We start from the raw sequence: 5732 nt of genomic DNA, 5'->3' as shown, positions 1-5732 counted from the left end.
AGGGAACATGTAGAATATGGACTGGTGAAACTCACCATCAGGAGAGGGAGGGAACATGTAGAATATGGACTGGTGAAACTCACCATCAGGGGAGGGGACATATAGAATATGGACTGGTGAAACTCACCATCAGGAGAGGGAGGAAACATGTAGAATATGGACTGGTGAAACTCACCATCAGGGGAGGGAGGGAACATGTAGAATATGGACTGGTGAAACTCACCATTAGGGGGGGGAGGGAACATGTAGAATATGGACTGGTGAAACTCACCATCAGGGGAGGGAACATGTAGAATATGGACTGGTGAAACTCACCATCTCTCTCTGTGGGGGTAGCTCATCCGTGACATCATACTGAGGGACCTGTAAAGTCAGGTCGTTATTGTAGAAGAGAAACTCAACGAGAGAAATTCAACGTTTAAATCTGATTAAATTAAAGGTAAAATAAATACTCAATGTTCACCTGATGCCCAAGTAACATTAATACCAGACATATTAAACAGTGTATAGAAGGACAGATAGGAAAGACACAATCTTTCTATGTGAGGCTGAAACATCCAAACTCAGAATAACAACACATTTCATTAAAGTATAACATATGTAATAATGTAATAATAAGCTCCACCACAGTAGAACATCTAGACTAGAGGTCCACCACAGTAGAACATCTAGACTAGAGGTCCTCCACAGTAGAACATCTAGACAAGAGGTCCTCCACAGTAGAACATCTAGACTAGAGGTCCTCCACAGTAGAATATCTAGACTAGAGGTCCACCACAGTAGAACATCTAGACTAGAGGTCCACCACAGTAGAACATCTAGACTAGAGGTCCACCACAGTAGAACATCTAGACTAGAGGTCCTCCACAGTAGAACATCTAGACTAGAGGTCCTCCACAGTAGAACATCTAGACTAGAGGTCCTCCACAGTAGAACATCTAGACAAGAGGTCCTCCACAGTAGAACATCTAGACTAGAGGTCCACCACAGTAGAACATCTAGACTAGAGGTCCTCCACAGTAGAACATCTAGACTAGAGATCCTCCACAGTAGAACATCTAGACTAGAGGTCCACCACAGTAGAACATCTAGACTAGAGGTCCACCACAGTAGAACATCTAGACTAAAGGTCCTCCACAGTAGAACATCTAGACTAGAGGTCCACCACAGTAGAACATCTAGACTAGAGGTCCTCCACAGTAGAACATCTAGACTAGAGGTCCACCACAGTAGAACATCTAGACTAGAGGTCCACCACAGTAGAACATCTAGACTAGAGGTCCTCCAAAGTAGAACATCTACGCTAGAGGTCCGCCACAGTAGAACATCTAGACGAGAGGTCCACCACAGACAACACAGTAGAACATTTAGACTAGAGGTCCACCACAGACAACACAGTAGAACGTCTAGACTAGAGGTCCACCACAGAGGAACATCTAGACTAGAGGTCCACCACAGAGAAACATATAGACTAGAGATCCACCACAGACAACACAGAGAACATCTAGACTAGAGGTCCTCCACAGTAGAACATCTAGACTAGAGGTCCACCACAGTAGAACATCTAGACTAGAGGTCCACCACAGTAGAACATCTAGACTAGAGGTCCTCCAAAGTAGAACATCTACGCTAGAGGTCCGCCACAGTAGAACATCTAGACGAGAGGTCCACCACAGACAACACAGTAGAACATTTAGACTAGAGGTCCACCACAGGCAACACAGTAGAACGTCTAGACTAGAGGTCCACCACAGAGGAACATCTAGACTAGAGGTCCACCACAGTGAAACATATAGACTAGAGATCCACCACAGACAACACAGAGAACATCTAGACTAGAGGTCCACCACAGTAGAACATCTAGACTAGAGGTCCACCACAGACAACACAGTAGAACATCTAGACTAGAGGTCCACCACAGACAACACAGTAGAACATCTAGACTAGAGGTCCACCACAGACAACACAGTAGACATCTAGACTAGAGGTCCACCACAGACAACACAGTAGAACATCTAGACTAGAGGTCCACCACAGACAACACAGTAGAACATCTAGACTAGAGGTCCACCACAGACAACACAGTAGACATCTAGACTAGAGGTCCACCACAGACAACACAGTAGAACATTTAGACTAGAGGTCCACCACAGACAACACAGTAGACATCTAGACTAGAGGTCCACCACAGAGGAACATCTAGACTAGAGGTCCACCACAGTAGAACATCTAGACTAGAGGTCCACCACAGTAGAACATCCTGACTAGAGGTCCACCACAGTAGAACATCTAGACTAGAGGTCCACCACAGTAGAACATCTAGACTAGAGGTCCACCACAGACAACACAGTAGAACATCTAGACTAGAGGTCCACCACAGTAGAACATCTAGACTAGAGGTCCACCACAGACAACACAGTAGGACATCTAGACTAGAGGTCCACCACAGTAGAACATCTAGACTAGAGGTCCACCACAGAGAAACATATAGACTTGAGGTCCACCACAGCAGAACATCTAGACTAGAGGTCCACCACAGCAGAACATCTAGACTAGAGGTCCTCCACAGTAGAACATCTAGACTAGAGGTCCATCACAGAGAAACATATAGACTAGAGGTCCACCACAGCAGAACATATAGACTAGAGGTCCACCACAGCAGAACATCTAGACTAGAGGTCCACCACAGCAGAACATCTAGACTAGAGGTCCACCACAGCAGAACATCTAGACTAGAGGTCCTTCGACACCCAAAAACCTTTGATTATTAACATTTGAGTTGAGCCAATTCTCCATTTTATTATAACATACGTGATGTCATTGTCTCATACATGATTACATTATCTAGGTAAGGTATCCCTGTAGAAGTTACTGGTTCTTTAGGTTATCACATATTCAGTCCATTACACCACTCTGTTCAACAGTAAGGTTTTCCTGCAGTACTTACTGAACTAGTCAAAGCTGCTCCCAGCAGACAGAACGTTAGAATGAGCACACCCGTCATCCTTCTCCTGCAGGGAGGGGGCGTGTCCACAGGGAAGAGTTGGAGAATGGTTATTGTCTACGCTGAACTAAAATAAAAACACAACACGTAAAGCCCCATGTTTCATGAGCTGAAATAAAACAATTACAGAAATGTTCCATATGGGGGTGGCAGGGTAACCTAGTGGTTAGAGCGTTGGACTAGTAACCGGGAGGTTGCAAGTTAAAACCCCCGAGCTGACAAGGTACAAATCTGCCGTTCTGCCCCTGAACAGGCAGTTAACCCACTGTTCCTGCTGAGGAGTATTTCTGTCTGTAATAAAGCCCTTTTGAGGTGAAAAACTCATTCTGATTGGGTGGGCCTGGCTCCCCATGGCCACCCATGCCCACCCATGGCTGAGCCCCTGCCCAGTCATGAAATCCATAGATTAAGGCCTAATGAATTTATTTCAATTTACTGATTTCCTTATATGGACTCAGTAGAATAGTTGAAATTATTGAATGTTGCATTTATATTTTAGGTCAATATAGTTAGTGTGGTCTGAACGACCAAGCATCTCTCTTACTTTTCCCCTGGTCTGTTGGTTAAAGACAAGTATCTGTTCTGAACGACCAAGCATCTCTCATTCAGGACAGATACTTGTCTTTAACAAACAGACCTGGTTAAAGACAAGTATCTGTCCTGAATGACCAAGCATCTCTCTTACATTTCCCCTGGTCTGTTGGTTAAAGAGATCTGTCCTGAATGACCAAGCATCTCTCTTACCTTTCCCCTGGTCTGTTGGTTAAAGACAAGTATCTGTCCTGAATGACCAAGCATCTCTCTTACCTTTCCCCTGGTCTGTTGGTTAAAGAGATCTGTCCTGAATGACCAAGCATCTCTCTTACCTTTCCCCTGGTCTGTTGGTTAAAGAGATCTGTCCTGAATGACCAAGCATCTCTCTTACCTTTCCCCTGGTCTGTTTATTAAAGACAAGTATCTGTCCTGAATTACCAAGCATCTCCCTTACCTTTCCCCTGGTCTGTTTATTAAAGACAAGTATCTGTCCTGAATTACCAAGCATCTCTCTTACCTTTCCCCTGGTCTGTTTGTTAAAGAGATCTGTCCAAAAATCTGAGATGATACCCCAGCAAGATAATTCATCAGGGTTGAGGACATTACTAGTGAGTGTGAGTCGTACATGCCAATCCTGACCTATTTATCACAGACCCTAGAGGAGGTGTGATCTGGGCTCTGTGGGGCATCCCTCTCTCTCTCACCACAATTCTGCCCTCTGTTACTGTCTTCCTGTTATCTTGTCAGGATAACAGGATGTTGCTTTGGTTAGGCGTTGAGGAATGTGTTTTTTCATGGTGATGTTATTGTCATAAAGGCATTGATGATGAAGTGTCCCAGGGAGAGGTGTTGTTCAGAGTGTTGACAGTAGACCAGTGAGAGTAATCTAGTTTAATAGGAAACTAGACAGAAAGTCAGGAACACAGATTTTAATTGATGTGATATTTTTCATCATGTAAACAAAACACTGAACACAAACTGTAATTAACATGTTTCACAACTTGAAAATTACAATCTTCAGTTAGATTTACAGTTTCCTACTCAGAACAGTAAGTCTTTGACTTGAAGAACACAACAGAAGACACATTATAACTGGGCTGAACTATTATTGTTGTTATTATTATTATTGTTGTTATTATTATTGTTATTATTGTTATTATTATTGGTGTTGTTATTATGATAGGTATTGTTATTGTTATTATTATTGTTATTATTGTTATTATTGTTATTATTGTTATTATTATTGGTGTTGTTATTATGATAGGTATTATTATTATTATTGTTATTATTGTTATTGTTATTATTATTGGTGTTGTTATTATGATAGGTATTGGTATTGTTATTATTATTGTTATTGTTGTTATTATTGGTGTTGTTATTATGATAGGTATTGTTATTATTATTGTTATTATTGTTATTGTTATTATTATTGGTGTTGTTATTATGATAGGTATTGGTATTGTTATTATTATTGTTATTGTTGTTATTATTGGTGTTGTTATTATGATAGGTATTGTTATTATTATTGTTATTATTGTTATTGTTATTATTATTGGTGTTGTTATTATGATAGGTATTGTTATTGTTATTATTATTATTATTGTTATTGTTATTATTATTGGTGTTGTTATTATGATAGGTATTGTTATTGTTATTATTATTGTTATTATTGTTATTATTAGTATTAATATCAAATCAAATCAAATTTATTTGTCACATACACATGGTTAGCAGATGTTAATGCGAGTGTAGCGAAATGCTTGTGCTTCTAGTTCCGACAATGCAGTAATAACCAACAAGTAATCTAGCTAACAATTCCAAAACTACTACCTTATACACACAAGTGTAAAGGGATAAAGAATATGTACATAAAGATATATGAAGGAGTGATGGTACAGAACGGCATAGGCAAGATGCAGTAGATGGTATCAAGTGCAGTATATACATATGAGATGAGTAATGTAGGGTGTATAAACATAAAGTGACATAGTTTAAAGTATAATTGTTATTAGTATTGTCATTGTTATCATTGTTATTATTATGAATAATATTGTTGTTATTATTATTGTTGTTGTTGTTGTTGTTGTTATTATTATTGTTTTATTTTTAATAACAATATTTAGTCCTGGGCGGCCTAAAAATCCTATCTACATTCCCCATATACTGTATATCTACATTCCCCATATACTGTATA

At 40.1% G+C, this 5732-nt stretch overlaps 1 long non-coding RNA gene across 1 annotated transcript; it reads right to left on the bottom strand.

Annotated features, from left to right (window-relative positions):
- Positions 1 to 313: 313 nt before the first annotated feature.
- LOC139399220 (uncharacterized) lies at positions 314 to 4137 on the bottom strand. The gene is made up of 3 exons (XR_011631947.1): positions 4056 to 4137; positions 2948 to 3071; positions 314 to 363 (listed from the first exon to the last, which is right to left on the bottom strand). It is a non-coding gene; the product is annotated as an uncharacterized lncRNA (long non-coding RNA).
- Between the last annotated feature and the right edge of the window lie 1595 nt (positions 4138 to 5732).

The sequence above is a fragment of the Oncorhynchus clarkii genome, unplaced genomic scaffold (assembly GCF_045791955.1).
Source record: "Oncorhynchus clarkii lewisi isolate Uvic-CL-2024 unplaced genomic scaffold, UVic_Ocla_1.0 unplaced_contig_9256_pilon_pilon, whole genome shotgun sequence".
In the NCBI taxonomy this organism is placed as follows: Eukaryota; Metazoa; Chordata; class Actinopteri; order Salmoniformes; family Salmonidae; genus Oncorhynchus; species Oncorhynchus clarkii.
Note: the sequence above shows the minus strand (reverse complement) of the source record. Positions and strands in the feature narration are given on the sequence as shown.